Genomic DNA, 16,997 nt, shown 5'->3' on the forward strand with positions numbered 1-16,997 from the left:
CACAATCCGAACAAGAGGTTACCGAGACGTGTAACCAGTGGCACCCCATACCATCACGAAGGATGATACGCCAGTATGGCGATGCCGAATACACGCTTCCAATGTGCGTTCACCGCTATGTCGCCAAACACAGATGCGACCATCATGATGCTGTAAACAGAACCTGGATTCATCCGAAAAAATGACGTTTTTCCATTCGTGCACCCAGGTTCGTTGTTGAGTACACCATCGCAGGCGCTCCTGTACATGATGCAGCGTCAAGGGTAACCGCAGCCATGGTCTCCGAGCTGATAGTCCATGCTGCTGCAAACGTTGTCGAACGGTTCGTGCAGATGGTCGTTGTCTTGCAAACATCCCCATCTGTTGACTCAGGGATCGAGACGTGGCTGCACGATCCGTTACAGCCATGCGGATAAGATGCCTGTCATCTCGACTGCTAGTGATACGAGGCCGTTGGGATCCAGCACGGCGTTCCGTATTACCCTCCTGAACCCACAAATTCAATATTCTGCTAACAGTCATTGGATCTCGACCAACGCGAGCAGCACTGTCGCGATACGACAAACCGCAATCGCGACAGGCTACAATCCGACCTTTATCAAAGTCGGAAACGTGATGGTACACATTTCTCCCCCTTACACGAGGCATCACAACAACGTTTCACTGGGCAACGCCGGTCAACTGCTGTTTGTAAATGAGAAATCGATTGGAAGCTTTCCTCATGTCAGCACGTTGTAGGTGTCGCCACCGGCGCCACCCTTGTGTGAATGCTCTGAAAAGCTACTCATTTGCATATCACAGCATCTTCTTCCTGGCGGTTAAATTTCGCGTCTGTAGCACGTCATCTTCGTGGTGTAGCAATTTTAATGGCCAGTAGTATATGTTTTAACAATCGGCAAAAGGTGTAATTGTATAATTATTAGATCAAATCAATTCTTAAAACCTGTGTAGTGAAGTTTGTTTTAAAACTATATGGAACTTGGTGGTACAATGCGTGAGAAGACGCCATACTATTTAAACTTCCTTTATACGGCACAGAGGCTATGATTTCAAATACTTCTAAGATATATTATCATTGGATATGTGTAGTATTATGCTCTATAAATTACAAGTAGGCTGTACGAGTACGTACCTGTACGAGTGCACACGCTTAGCTTCGAACAGAAATATCTACTTACTCAGAGCACAAGGTAAACTTTAGCCACTACACGTCAAAATTCTCAACGACCCAACGAACTCGTTGTGTGCAACAGCTAGATAGAAGCCTATACACATTCTTTCTAACAGGCGACGTCACCGTGCAGAAGATTTGGTAGATATATTAGTGGTACGATTTAAAAAGCGATACAATTCATTAAGACTCACCCCTATTCGTCATGAAGACAGGGCCAAAAGGGATCACCGAGAAGCTTCAAATAAACATCCTGGTTAATGTCCACGATAATCGTAATGAATATGCGAGTACCCTAGTCATGGTGCAAGAATCATTATGTAACCACTTTCGATATAATTGGGGAGTGTGGAAGCCCGGCGGCTTGTACCGTTGGAAATGAGGCAATTAGACGGCTCCGCCCACACTACTAGTTTCTATTCAAGTATTGTCCACTTTCTGTGTCGTTTGGCCCACTGAAGACGTGCAACTTTCCGTACCGCTGTCTGCAACGGATGCTTGCGAAGCACTGGAACTACAAATCAGGCGTTCGGGAATAGATAACGATAAACCACACACTGAGCAATATTAAGATTTGTACGCTTTCCATATCTGCTAGAGGAGGGAAAGCGATTGGTGTAGTAGAATTTGAAGAAAGTAAGAGAAGGCAGCACATCCTTCTGTTGTTATGTATTGCACCAAAACACAGCACGCCGTTTTTGTGTTGTATTGTGGTATGCCACAGCAAGACATCGTCTTCCAGAGCAAACAGCGTGAGCTATTTCGATAAAAAGAAAAAGAAGTATGGAACCGATACGGAAGGTGACTGTTTTGATGGTGAATCCTCGTGTAATAATAGGGTTGTAGCTGTGTATTATCGGCCATATCCATATGATATTGCATCACCGTGGGAGGTAAGCATCAACAAAATGTAATCACGTGGCCAACAGCATTACAGCATGTTACTAAAAATGTTCAAAATGTGTGTGAAATCTTATGGGACTTAACTGCTAAGGTCATCAGTCCCTGAGCTTACACACTACTTAACCTAAATTATCCTAAGGACAAACACACACACCCATGCCCGAGGGAATTTTCGATGTCCTACCACTGCTGGTCTGGTGATACTTTAAAGCCACAATGGTGGTTGGGGGACAGCATCTCATCCGTCTGAACTAGAGGAGGCTGGTCTACCTGGACTTGTCTCTGAACACTTGAACAAAGAAAAGATCACATGACTCTCTGACTCATGGAATTTTCCGTAGATGCCTTGTTCTGCCCCCGTCTTGTTCAAACCAGTCTTTAGAGACCGTTAGAGGCAATATGGCTGCAATATCATGGATACACAGAACGTTCTCTCCTTGGCTCTCATGCTCATAAATTAAGGATAATTGCAGAATGTGGTGCCACACAACGTGGCACTACACAAAACTGGCACTAATAGCATAGGCACATGGGGAACACACACGACACAAATCTATAAGTCCACGGTACTGGTGATAAGTTGAGAAAACCGTCCAGAAACACATGTGCTACAAAACGCCACTGTTTCCTGCACATGTACCCCGACATCAATATGGGATATAATCATCATGCACATGTGCAAAGGCCGCACAATGGGTTGGCATACTCTGGATCAGGTGGTCGAGGAGGTGCTGGGTTATAGCCTCCCATTCTTGCACAAGTGCCTGTCGGAGCTCCTGAAGTGTCCTAGGGGTTTGAAAACGTGCAGCGATACATCGACCGAGAGCATCCTAGACGTGCTCTGGAGAACAGGCGGGCCTCTCCATTCGCCTGATATCTTCCTCCACGATGGCAGCTCGGTGGGGCCTTGCGTTATCATCTATCAGGAGGAAGGACAGACCCACTGCACCCCTGAAAAGGCGGACATACTGGTGCAAAATGACGTCCCGATACACCTGACCTGTTACAGTTCCTCTGTCGAAGACATCCAGGGGTGTACGTGCACCAATCATAATCCCACCCCACCCCATCAAACTACGACCTCCATACAGGTCTCTTTCAAGAACATTGAGGGGTTGGTATCTGGTTCGTGGTTCACGCCAGGTAAAATCCCAGTTAGAATCATTGGTCAGATTATACCTGGTCTCGTCCGTGAACATAACCTAGGACCGCTGTTCCAATGACCATATACTGTGTTCTTGACACCAGGCTTTACGGGCTCTCCTGTGATCAGGGCTCAGTGGAATGCACCTTGCAGGTCTCCGGGCGAATAAACCATGTCTATTCAGTCGTCTGTAGACTGTGTGTCTGGAGACAACTGTTCCAGTGGCTGCAGTAAGGTCCCGAGCTAGGCTGACTGCAGTACTCCGTGGCCGTCTGCGGGCACTGACGGTGAGGTATCTGTCTTCTTCTGGTGGTGTACACTGTGGACGTCACGTACTGTAGCGCCTGGACACTTTTCCTGTCTGCTGGAATCGTTGCCATAATCTTGAGATCACACTTTGTGGCACATGGAGGGCCCATCCTACAACCTGCTGTGTTTGACCAGCCTCCAATCGCCCTAGTATTCTACCCCTCATAACGTCATCAATATGTATTCTTTGAGCCATTTTCAAGAGACAGTTACCATTAGTACGTCTGAAAACGTCTGCGCACTCACTCGCTGCACCGTACTCTGACATGCACCAACACACCTCTGCGTATGTGGACTGCTGCCAGCCGGCCACGGTGGCCGAGCGGTTCTAGGCGCTTCAGTCCGGAACCGCGCGACTGCTACGGTCGCAGGTTCGAATCCTGCCTCCGGCATGGATGTGTGTGGTGTCCTTAGGTTAGTTAGGTTTAAGTAGTTCTACGTTCTAGGGGACTGATGGCCTCAGATGTTACGTCCCATAGTGGTCAGAGCCATTTGAACCATTTGACTGCTGCCAGCGCCAAGGTGCGACGACCGCAGGTCAGATGCACCGCATGGTCATACTCCGAGGTGATTTAAACACGCAGACCGTCCACCAGAACTTTGCTTCACCATGTATCAGCATTATCCTTAATTTATGAGCATGAGTGTAGATGCTCACATGTTCTTTTTGGACTGCCGACTGCGATGTACATTGCTGTACAACAACACACATCGGTGATGTCTTTCCAACCCTCTCGTCCGCGGAAGAGCTATTGATTACTACATTGTGCCAGACGCCTGTGCTTTACAACATTTATTTGAGAGAGTCTTTGTGGGATGCAGCACATTCCAGAAGCGCTGACTGAAAATACCTGCAGTGTATTCAGGAATCTGACTGGCTGGAAGACCTAAATGTAAAATAATTTCCTAGAGCTGAGAAGAATCAAGACACATAGCGGTGTGAGTGGGAGCATACATTAATTTTTTTCTGACGCTACAGACATAGAAACGATAATTTCTCTGCTTGTCTGAAATGTGTATGTGTTGGACTGTAAAGTTACTGTGGTCAGTGTCAAGACATCTGCAAAGAAAATCATGTGGGTTAGGGAGTATTGATTTGACATGTAACATTGCGATTTAGGACATTGATAGCTGCAAGTGGTCTGAAAGATTTTACATGGAAAATTATGCCCAGTCATAACGAGAATACAGATTTACGTGAGAAATTGGTATTTCCAGTCATCAGGAGGAGCTATTTCCGATACTTCGCTCATGGTCGAATGTCACCATATTGGCACTGTGATCATAATATTTTATTATATTCATACAGATAAATATGTGGCTGGTTTCCTAGGACGACTCTGCTTTGCATCCAGGCGACTGGCGGCGGTAGCCGGTGGCCGGAATGAATGGACATATCCGGCTTGAGGCGCAAGCCACTGCTGAGCCTCGCGAACTGGACAGGTGGTGTACGAGGGTGCAGTTGACCTAACCGTGTCGCCCTCTGGGTGGGTGAATAGCGAACTAATACTCGATATATGGTGGGCAGCCTTCACCATCTCGTGTGTTGTTAGATCTTCGATTTTTTTGTGAAAATTTGAGAAGACTGAATAAGGCGAATGTTTGCGCTGAACGATTATTCACCCCATGTAAATTGACCAACTGTATGCTTGGCAGTCGTGGTAACAAGTCTCTCCTGCCTCTGAGCGTTTAATAGGGCTGGATTCTGAACAGGAAAGATTATTTTCAGTAACCAATAAGATTCAAACTTTGCAAGAAAGTTCCAGAAAAACTTGTTCGACTGTGAGGTGGTGTGATCCATGATGTCACACTTCTTTTCGGGGTGGAAACTGCACGGAAACAAGTAATTACAACTCTTTCTCTTTGGTGACGCCAGTCCAACTGGACCGAGAATTCCAGTGCCTCTTTTTCGGCTGTGAGGTATATTGCCATTCTACACATTTCCCGTCTTTATTTGGTTGAGAGGTTATCGATTGCGATATGTTGTTTGCATCAGAATAGTGAAACATCAATGGAAGAGACATTTGCTTGTTCTCTAGACATGAGAAACACATTCGATTATGAGTGTTAAAACCTTAGTTGACTTTGTAAAGTACAAGGATGATCTGGAATCTTTTATGTCATTGACATCGATACTCCTTAAAAAATATGAGTGGAACTACTAGTTTCCTCAGTTTTCGAGTTTTCACGTGGAAACCTTTGCAAACGAGATATGTTTCTAGTTACTCAATAGTTTGCAGCACATCCCACGCAATGACATCACTGAAGTTTTGGCTGTCTGTAAATATAATTTCCACTTTCTATCTTCGGAATTATACTCTGCTAGCGATCGGTAAGATACTGCTAAGTAGTTGATACTGGAATGAATCGAGTAAATGGTACGATATTCCGACAAACCATGTGAAAACAGATGAAATTCTGAAAATGTTCAGATGCTACTCGATGATTTCAGCATAGAAGTGTTACTAATATCATCGTTTTTGGCGTGTAAAGTAGGATATTGCAGCTGATCTCCGTTTCGGGATCAGTAAATTAATTTTAATTTGTCAAAGCATTTCTCATCGACAGAGCTCAGAAAGTAAATATTCTTGTTATCCCAGAGTCTGGATATTGTCGCAACTCGTTGCAGAAACTATGGTACCAAGCAGGCCAGACCGGAAACAGTACCATTCGCAGATATCTTTGCACCAGAGGAGCCAGCCCAGCCTTTGTACACCAGTTCAGTGAGTAACCGCTGTCTGCAGTGGGTGCCCCAATCACTCATCAAGCCAGCGCGTGCGCAGGGTTGCAGCTGTCTCGTCACCACTGGCGGCTGTGAATAACAGACCGACCTCATGGGGGATATCTAGCACTGCGACAATATACAGTGAATGTGCTTCTGATTTTGAGATCTTTGTGTTTTTGCGATATATGTATGAGTGTCTCGTGATCGACAGCCATATGCATGCTGCAGAAGAGATAATTTCATATCGTGTAGAATACGAATAACGTTTACTACAGCGATGTGGTATAGTGGTTCAATCGCTGTGGTGGTTCGGCCTGGTTCTAGACCGGTTTCACGGCGAAAAGTTCAAGCTTTCCTCGACAGTAGCAGGGCAATATGACTAAGGGCCTTTGGCTATAGTTTCTGTACTTCGTGACCTGTGGACCACTTTTGCAGGGTTTAACTGTCAGTGCAATATGACTGCTGTATGCTTTTCGATCGGTATAAAAATAGTTTTCCGCTGAAATTCTCGTAATTTGTCCGACTGTAGAAAGTGGCAGAGAGTGCTCCCCCACCGGCAGCAGCATTTTGGCAGGTGGAGGAGCATCTGCAAACTGGTTCGAACAAGACAGGGGCAGAATAAAGCATCTATGGATAGTTCTGTGATGTCAGAGAGTTACATGATGTCTTCATTTTCAAGTGTTCAGAGACAAGTCCAGGCAGACTAGCCTCCTCTGGTTCAGACAGGTAGGATGCTGTCCCCTACCCGCCATTGTGGCTTTAGAGCGTCACCATCAGCAGTTGTAGAGCATAGAAAATTCCCGCAATTTTTTTCATCTGTAGGGTAGTGACTCGAATTCTGAGAGATCTCAGACATCTGATCTACTGTGCGTTTGTGTTTTTTCACGATCTGTTGTGGATTTCGAAATATGTCATGAACTTTTAGATATGCCATTGTTCTGATTTTCCCAACTGTGCTTGGACAACAGTGTATGTTTTCCATTATAGAACAGTGCTTCGAAAAGTGAGGAAAATAAAAGTAAGTGCCTTAACATCCCTGATAGCAGCAGCGAAAATAAACTAAGCCCACTCAGCGTTTCAGAAAAGAGATGAACACCACAGTAGAACTAACACTCTGAAATTTTTGCTCTCTAACAGTGCCTCCGACCAAGCAGCAGAAACTCTAAAAGTGGTAGTGCGGAAGGGGGTGGGTGGGGGTTTGGCAGAAATCGTGCGCCGGGGGTGACGGATTGTGGAAAATAACACCACTAAGGACACATTTTCAGCCAAAATAAATAAATAAATACCTTATGTCCCTACTCTCCAATAGTTCAGCACTGATTGAGTCTTTTCTTGTCAATTCAGATGTGGGGGAAGGGGTGGAGGGGGTTGGTTGATGTTATAGGAGTGGGGGAGGGGAGGGGTGGGGTGCGTTAGGTTAGTGGAGGTAGCCTAACTGACCTATTTCTCACAAAAAAAACCACCATTTCCAGCACGTGGAGGGGGATGTGACATTATGGTCAATAGGGGGAGGGGAAATCTAGCCACCATTTTTAATAAATTATTTGGGCTCGTAGCCGCTTATCCCATGACTTTTGTCATCTCAGTGTGTGTCTCCTCTAGAATTTACTTCATGTGGCTTACCACTATGTAGCCCCGAACATCCAAAACTCAATTGCATGCATTCGCTTCGCAGTGTTTGTTCGGAAACGGTTATTCAGTCACAGCAGCAACTGCTGTCTGTCTTTTAGTCGATTGTTATTAACGGGGCGGGACACTCGCCTCCAGTCTCTGTTGGTTATCGTCTCTTTACGACCGCTGTGCTTAAGCCGTGTTACATGGCTGCGAGTGGTGCACCATAACTTGTAAACATGTTGGTAGACCAAGTAATCGGGCAACTTTGTGTATGTGTGTGTGTGTGTTTATTTCTATTTATTAGAAACCTGTCTATTAACAAAAGAGGCTATTGTTTTTAAGCATGAGTTACTAATAATGTCATTGATCTTTTGTGTTTTAAATTCGTCGGAAATTATAGAAAAGATGGATTGATTTTTTCAAAGGATACGTAGCACCGTTAATATCGACTGGCTGCATAGATGTGACCAGAATCCAATAAATAAATAAAATTACGCAATTTCATTCACGGCGTGTTCGTGGGCACGAACAAACGCCGTAGCTTCCTTCTGTCGTCCTATCACATCTCCACGTTTACCAATCTGACTGCTCTAGTGTTCACATCTCGTGGTCTAGTGGTTTGCGTGTCAGAGGGTTCCCTGGTCGATTGCCGGCCAGGAAAATCCCCAGAAGGCTTCTTCCGGCCAGTATTGCCACACGATCATTCCATTTACTGCATTAATTCCATACAACCAAGTGGCAGATGTACATCTCTTTCCTGGTGGTACTGACGTCAGAGGTGGAGCGTTACATGCCCGCCTGATACAATATCGACACTTTCTACACTGATAGAAGGCGAACAGTGTGTTCTGTTACGGAAGTGGCTAATATTCTATGCAGTGAGCGTATTTCTTTCTTTTTAATGGAGTGAGAAGGTGTTGTTAATACGTATGATACAGGAAACAGTGGTACCCAAACACTGTGAGTTAAGCAGGATGATGGACTCCCAGTCTTCCTCGTTCTCAGCTAGTGTTTACCTCCGATATTGTCATAAATTCCTTTCTGATTCATCGACTTGATTTGCAACATTGCAACGCACATTTTCTCTCATGTGTTTGTATGTGTGTTTCTGTATATCTTATCAAACAAACACCGTTTTGCTTAAATTTATATCGTTGGAAGAAAAGATATACGGCTTAGCCACAGTCTAGGGGTTCTCACCGGAACGAAACTTTCCTTTGTACGCAGCTATGTAGAAGTATTGTAGTGTATGGAACACAACAAGACAATAACTATTCAAATAAAAAACTTTTTAATTTAACTTGGACAATTTAAAACGATAAACGTGTGTACATGCAATATATAACGGTAAGGAGGTGAACTGTTCATGCCGGCCGGAGTGGCTGAGCGGTTAAAGGCGCTACAGTCTGGAACCGCACGACCGCTACGGTCGCAGGTTCGAATCCTGCCTCGGGCATGGATGTGTGTGATGTCCTTGGGTTAGTTAGGTTCAAGTAGTTCTAAGTTCTAGGGGACTTATGACCACAGCAGTTGAGTCCCATATTGCTCAGAGCCATTTGAACCATTTTTTTTGAACTGTTCATGCATCAATTACGTATTGCATGTGCTCCACGAATTTCGTTTTAAATTCTACGAGTATTTTCATAGCTATTAAAAATTCCAAGAGCACAACTTTTTAGGTCTCTATGTATTGGGTTAGGAATCGGTACGGATATATCAGCAATTATTTTATAATTTTAGTCAGTTTTAAAACGTGTTATATTAAAAAAAATTATGTAAGTAATTACTTTTTGCTTTTTAGCCTTGTATGTGTCAAATTTTTCAACGGACTTCAAACGTTTTGATGAGATCTCAAAAGAGAGATGTGGTAAACTTCAGGATTCTCTCAGTTTCTCTTCGCCTGTGTCAACCAATACATGGCGTCTTCCTACGAAAAGACCTCGAAGGTAAACATTAGAGAGAAATGAGCTCACAGGGGGACTTAACCAACAACCGTACTTACCTCCAAACATCTGCAAGTGTAACATGAAAAGGGGAAACTAGCAGTGGTACATAAAGTTCTCCCCACGACACACCAGACACGGAAGTGGGTTATTATTGAACTGTATCTAGTTCTGAGCTTCTTCTCGGGAAGTAAGTTTAAAATCAACTGCAAAATTTATGTAGCCTCTGAAGACCTGTATACAGCACGGGTGGGCAACAAGTGGCGAGCAGTTGATTTCAGAAATACGTGAGAGGGAGAGGGGCGCTCGCATTGTACTCCCCTGTGAAGCATTTTCAGATACTCGCCATTCTGTTGTTCACATTTTGTCAGTTTGGTTTCTGTATAATGCGGCCGATGTATACTAAGTTCAAGCGATCTAGGCTTTCAAACTTTTTAAAGTGAACGAAGAAATGATGGCTTAATTTATTTAGTGCTACAGAAAAAACCCAGGCTTTTGGGATCAGTTATCAAACGTATTTGTGGACAAATAATTAAAAAATTCTTACTAATAGCTTTTGTGGAAATTTATACATTAAATTTCAAAAACTACAAAGACGTGCCTGTGGCGAAAAATCGCAAAATTAGTACTAATGGTTTGTCGACTAGGACCGCCTGTCTCATTGCGGGTAATTTGTTTGTATTTTGTATTAACATTACTTACTAATTTTTACCGATTTTAGATGTATTAGAACACTGCAAATGTTGAAACTGAAGCTAGTTTAAACAGCTGCAAGCAGCTGTTTTTTTGACTCTTGTTTTTCCGTGACGACGTTTCAAGATGCTTGGCACTCCATCTTCAGGTGTCTACATTTATTTACGTGTCGTGAACATTTTTCACTAACGACGCTGCAGAATTTTGCGATGGAAGTTTTTAAGACAGCTATTGCAAAACGTCGTAAGTAAAGAAACCATGTTTATAGATGGGTAGCTCACATAACTAATGAGGAAGTACTGAATAGAATTGGGGAGAAGAGGAGTTTGTGGCACAACTTGACTAGAAGAAGGAACCGGTTGGTAGGACATGTTCTGAGGCATCAGGGGATCACAAATTTAGAATTGGAGGGCAGCGTGGAGCGTAAAAATCGTAGACGGAGACGAAGAGATGAATACACTAAGTAGATTCAGAAGGATGTAGGTTGCATTAAGTACTGGGAGATGAAGAAGCTTACACAGGATAGAGTAGCATGGAGAGCTGCATCAAACCAGTCTGAGGACTGAAGACCACAACAACAACAAGAAATAAATGTAAACATCTGAAGATGGGATGGACATGAATAAACTCTCAAAAACGCGAATTTGAAGGCATAATTTGTTGGCGTAGCATGTCGAGAAAGAGATGTCGATCATATTGGTGCGTTATTCAATAAGCATTCAAGTCATGGACTCTGTGGTTTTGACTTTACGTGCTATGAGCCCTGGTGTAGTGTCGCCTGACGAGCCAGTCCGCGAGCTTAAGTAAGTACACAGTCCGCGAGCTTAAGTAAGTACACTGACGGAAAAAAATCGAAACACCAAAAAATAATTAGAGTAATGAAATTTCTGGAATACATTTCTTCAGGACACACATTTTAGTGGTTAATATCGCAAGATCAGAGGTTAATGTAAGATCGACACACGCCACTGCAACTAAAATGCTGGTACATCACTTACGGTGTAAGCGCCAGAATTTTGAAAACAGGCATCTAAATGTGAATGCACTGTGTTGTAAAGGCGCCGTATGTCAGTTCACGGGATGGTGCTCCATGTTTGTCGCAGTCGGTCGGTCAATACAGAGACGGTTAATGCTGTTCGTGGATGACGCTAGAGTTGTCGTCCGATGATGTCCCATATGTGCTCGACTGGCGACCGATCTGGTGATCGAATAGGCCAAGGCAACTTTCCGACACTCCTTTGAGCCTGTAGGGTTACAACAACGATACGTGGGAAAGCGTTATCCTGTTGGAAAACACCTCCTGGAATGCGGTTGGTGAATGGCAGGACAACAGGTCGAATCACCAGAGTGAACTACAAATTTGCAGACACGGTGCGTGGGATAACGACGGCAGTGCTTCTGCTGTCATACGAAGTCGAAGCCCAGAGCACATCTCCACGTGTAGGTCCAGTGTGTCTAGCACACAGACAGGTTGGGTGCAAGTCCGCAACTGGCCTTCTTCTAAACAACACACGACCATCACTGGCACAAAGCCAGAAACAGCTTTCACCAGAAAACACAAGCGACTTTCACCCTGCCCTCCAATGAGCTCCAGCTTGACAGCAGTGAAGTCGCAAATAGTGGCGGTTCGGGGTCAGGGAATGCACGCCACACGGCGTAATCGAAGCGACAGAGCCATACGCCGAATACGATGGTCTTCACTCTCGGTAGCACCACGTACCGTCCGGTCTTCTTGCTACAGTGCATTCCGTGACAACCGTTGCCAGCAGTCGTGTACAGTGCCTACATTCCTGCCATGTCTTTCTGCAATAAAGCAGAAAGAACATCTAGCTTCTCATAGGCCTATTACACGATTTCGTTCAATCTCACTGAGAAGTTGATAGTGATGTCTTTGTCACCTTAAAGGTATTCTTGACTGACATCAACTCTCCAAGTCCAGTCTCAAAGGGACACTACTGGCCGTTAAAATTGCTAAACCAAGAAGAAATGCAGATGATAAACGGGTATTCATTGGACAAATATATTACACTAGAACTGACATACGATTACATTTTCACGCAATTTGGGTGCGTAGATCCTGAGAAATCAGTACCCAGAACAACCACCTCTGGCCATAATAACGGCCTTGATACGCTTGGGCATTGAGACAAATAGAGCTAGGATGGCGTGTACAGCTACAGCTGTCCATGCAGCTTCAACACGATACCACTGTTCATCAAGAGTAGTGACTGGCGTTTTGTGACGAGCCAGTTGCTCGGCCACCATTGACCACGCGATTTCAATTGTTGAGAGATCTGAAGAATGTGCTGGCCAGGGCAGCAGTCGAACATTTTCTGTAGCCAGAAAGGCCCGTACAGGACCTGCAACATGCGGTCGTGCATTATCCTGTTGAAATGTAGGGTTTCGCAGGGATCGAATGAAGGGTAGAGCCACGGGTCCTAACACATCCGAAATGTAACGTCCAGTGTTCAGAGTACCGTCAATGCGAACAAGAGGAGACCGAGACGTGTAACCAATGGCACCCCATACCATCACGCCGGGTGATACGCCAGTATGGCGATGCCGAATACACGCTTCCAATGTGCGTTCACCGCGATGTCGTCAAACACGGATGAGACCATCACGATGCTGTAAACAGAATTTGGATTCATTCGAAAAAATGACGTTTTGCCATTCGTGCCCCCAGGTTCGTCGTTGAGTACACCATCGCAGGCGCTCCTGTCTGTGATGCAGCGTCAAGGGTAACCGCAGGCATGGTCTCCGAGCTGGTAGTCCATGCTGCTGCAAACGTCGTCGAACTGTTCGTGCAGATGGTTGTTGTCTTGCAAACGTCCCCATCTGTTGACTCAGGGATCGAGACGTGGCTGCACGATCCGTTACAGACTTGCGGTTAAGATGCCTGGTATCTCGACCGCTAGTGATACGAGGCCGTTGGGATCCAGCAGGGCGCTCCGTATTACCCTCCTGAACCCACCGATTCCATATTCTGCTAACAGTCATTGGATCTCGACCAACGCGAGTAGCAATGTCGCGATACGATAAACCGCAATCGCGATAGGCTACAATCCGACCTTCATCAAAGTCGGAAACACGAGGCATCACAAGAACGTTTCACCAGGCAACGCCGGTCAACTGCTGTTTGTGTATGAGAAATCGGTTGGAAACTTTTCTCATGTCAGCACGTTGTAGGTGTCGCCACCGGCGCCACCCTCATGTGAATTCTCTGAAAAGCTAATCATTTGCATATCGCAGCATCTTCTTCCTGTCGGTTAAATTTCGCGTCTGCAGCACATCATCTTCTACATCTACATCTACTTCTATACTCCGCGAGCCACCTTACGGTGTGTGGCGGAGGGTACTTATTGTACCACTATCTGATTCCCCCTTCCCTGTTCCATTCACGAATTGTGCGTGGGAAGAACGACTGCTTGTAAGTCTCCGTATTTGCTCTAATTTCTCGGATCTTTTCGTTGTGATCATTACGCGAGATATATGTGGGCGGTAGTAATATGTTGCCCATCTCTTCCCGGAATGTGCTCTCTCGTAATTTCGATAATAAACCTCTCCGTATTGCGTAACGCCTTTCTTGAAGTGTCCGCCACTGGAGCTTGTTCAGCATCTCCGTAACGCTCTCGCGCTGACTAAATGTCCCCATGACGAATCGCGCTGCTTTTCGCTGGATCATGTCTATCTCTTCTATTAATCCAACCTGGTAAGGGTCCCATACTGATGAGCAATACTCAAGAATCGGACGAACAAGCGTTTTGTAAGCTACTTCTTTCGTCGATGAGTCACATTTTCTTAGAATTCTTCCTATGAATCTCAACCTGGCGCCTGCTTTTCCCACTATTTGTTTTATGTGATCATTCCACTTCAGATCGCTCCGGATAGTAACTCCTATGTATTTTACGGTCGTTACCGCTTCCAATGATTTACCACCTATGGCATAATCGTACTGGAATGGATTTCTGCCCCTATGTATGCGCATTATATTACATTTATCTACGTTTAGGGAAAGCTGCCAGCTGTCGCACCATGCATTAATCCTCTGCAGGTCCTCCTGGAGTACGTACGAGTCTTCTGATGTTGCTACTTTCTTGTAGACAACCGTGTCATCTGCAAATAGCCTCACGGAGCTACCGATGTTGTCAACTAAGTCATTTATGTATATTGTAAACAATAAAGGTCCTATCACGCTTCCCTGCGGTACTCCCGAAATTACCTCTACATCTGCAGATTTTGAACCGTTAAGAATGACATGTTGTGTTCTTTCTTCTAGGAAATCCTGAATCCAATCACAAACCTGGTCCGATATTCCGTAAGCTCGTATTTTTTTCACTAAACGTAAGTGCGGAACCGTATCAAATGCCTTCCTGAAGTCCAGGAATACGGCATCAATCTGCTCGCCAGTGTCTACGGCACTGTGAATTTCTTGGGCAAATAGGGCGAGCTGAGTTTCACATGATCTCTGTTTGCGGAATCCATGTTGGTTATGATGAAGGAGATTTGTATTATCTAAGAACGTCATAATACGAGAACACAAAACATGTTCCATTATTCTACAACAGATTGACGTAAGCGAAATAGGCCTATAATTATTCGCATCTGATTTATGACCCTTCTTGAAAATGGGAACGACCTGCGCTTTCTTCCAGTCGCTAGGTACTTTACGTTCTTCCAGCGATCTACGATAAATTGCTGATAGAAAGGGGGCAAGTTCTTTAGCATAATCACTGTAGAATCTTAAGGGTATCTCGTCTGGTCCGGATGCTTTTCCGCTACTAAGTGATAGCAGTTGTTTTTCAATTCCGATATCGTTTATTTCAATATTTTCCATTTTGGCGTCCGTGCGACGGCTGAAGTCAGGGACCGTGTTACGATTTTCCGCAGTGAAACAGTTTCGGAACACTGAATTCAGTATTTCTGCCTTTCTTCGGTCGTCCTCTGTTTCGGTGCCATCGTGGTCAACGAGTGACTGAATAGGGGATTTAGATCCGCTTACCGATTTTACATATGACCAAAACTTTTTAGGGTTCTTGTTTAGATTGTTTGCCAATGTTTTATGTTCGAATTCGTTGAATGCTTCTCTCATTGCTCTCTTTACGCTCTTTTTCGCTTCGTTCAGCTTTTCCTTATCAGCTATGATTCGACTACTCTTAAACCTATGATGAAGCTTTCTTTGTTTCCGTAGTACCTTTCGTACATGATTGTTATACCACGGTGGATCTTTCCCCTCGCTTTGGACCTTAGTCGGTACGAACTTATCTAAGGCGTACTGGACGATGTTTCTGAATTTTTTCCATTTTTGTTCCACATCCTCTTCCTCAGAAATGAACGTTTGATGGTGGTCACTCAGATATTCTGCGATTTGTGCCCTATCACTCTTGTTAAGCAAATATATTTTCCTTCCTTTCTTGGCATTTCTTATTACACTTGTAGTCATTGATGCAACCACTGACTTATGATCACTGATACCCTCTTCTACATTCACGGAGTCGAAAAGTTCCGGTCTATTTGTTGCTATGAGGTCTAAAACTTTAGCTTCACGAGTTGGTTCTCTAACTATCTGCTCGAAGTAATTCTCGGACAAGGCAGTCAGGATAATGTCACAAGAGTCTCTGTCCCTGGCTCCAGTTCTGATTGTGTGACTATCCCATTCTATACCTGGTAGATTGAAGTCTCCCCCTATTACAATAGTATGATCACGAAACTTCTTCACGACGTTCTGCAGGTTCTCTCTGAGGCGCTCAACTACTACGGTTGCTGATGCAGGTGGTCTATAGAAGCATCCGACTATCATATCTGACCACCTTTGATACTTAACTTAACCCAGATTATTTCACATTCGCATTCGCTAATAACTTCACTGGATATTATTGAATTCTTTACTGCTATAAATACTCCTCCACCATTGGCGTTTATCCTATTCTTGCGGTATATATTCCATTCTGTGTCTAGGATTTCGTTACTGTTCACTTCCGGTTTTAACCAACTTTCCGTTCCTAATACTATATGCGCACTATTTCCTTCAATAAGAGATACTAATTCAGGAACCTTGCCCTGGATACTCCTGCAGTTTACCAATATTACGTTAACTTTTCCTGTTTTTGGTCTCTGAGGACGGACGTTCTTTATCAACGATGATAATGTCCTCTCTGGTAAGCCGTCAGGTATTTTATCGTTTCGCCCAAGGGGGGGTCCCTCTAACCTAAAAAAACCCCGTGTGCACGCCACACGTACTCTGCTACCCTAGTAGCTGCTTCCGGTGTGTAGTGCACGCCTGACCTGTCTAGGGGGGCCCTACAGTTCTCCACCCAATAACGGAGGTCGATGAATTTGCAACCATTATAGTCGCAGAGTCGTCTGAGCCTCTGGTTTAGACCCTCCACACGGCTCCAAACCAGAGGACCGCGATCGACTCTGGGCACTATGCTGCAGATATTAAGCTCAGCATGCACTCCGCGTGCGATGCTGGTTGTCTTCACCAAATCAGCC

The 16,997-nt window shown here is 44.7% G+C and overlaps 1 protein-coding gene across 1 annotated transcript in view; it reads right to left on the reverse strand.

Annotated features, from left to right (window-relative positions):
- LOC126457740 (uncharacterized) overlaps positions 1 to 16,997 on the reverse strand; it is a 215,849-nt gene that overhangs the window by 33,120 nt on the left and 165,732 nt on the right. The window lies entirely within an intron of this gene.

The sequence above is a fragment of the Schistocerca serialis genome, chromosome 2 (assembly GCF_023864345.2).
Source record: "Schistocerca serialis cubense isolate TAMUIC-IGC-003099 chromosome 2, iqSchSeri2.2, whole genome shotgun sequence".
Classification (NCBI taxonomy): domain Eukaryota; kingdom Metazoa; phylum Arthropoda; class Insecta; order Orthoptera; family Acrididae; genus Schistocerca; species Schistocerca serialis.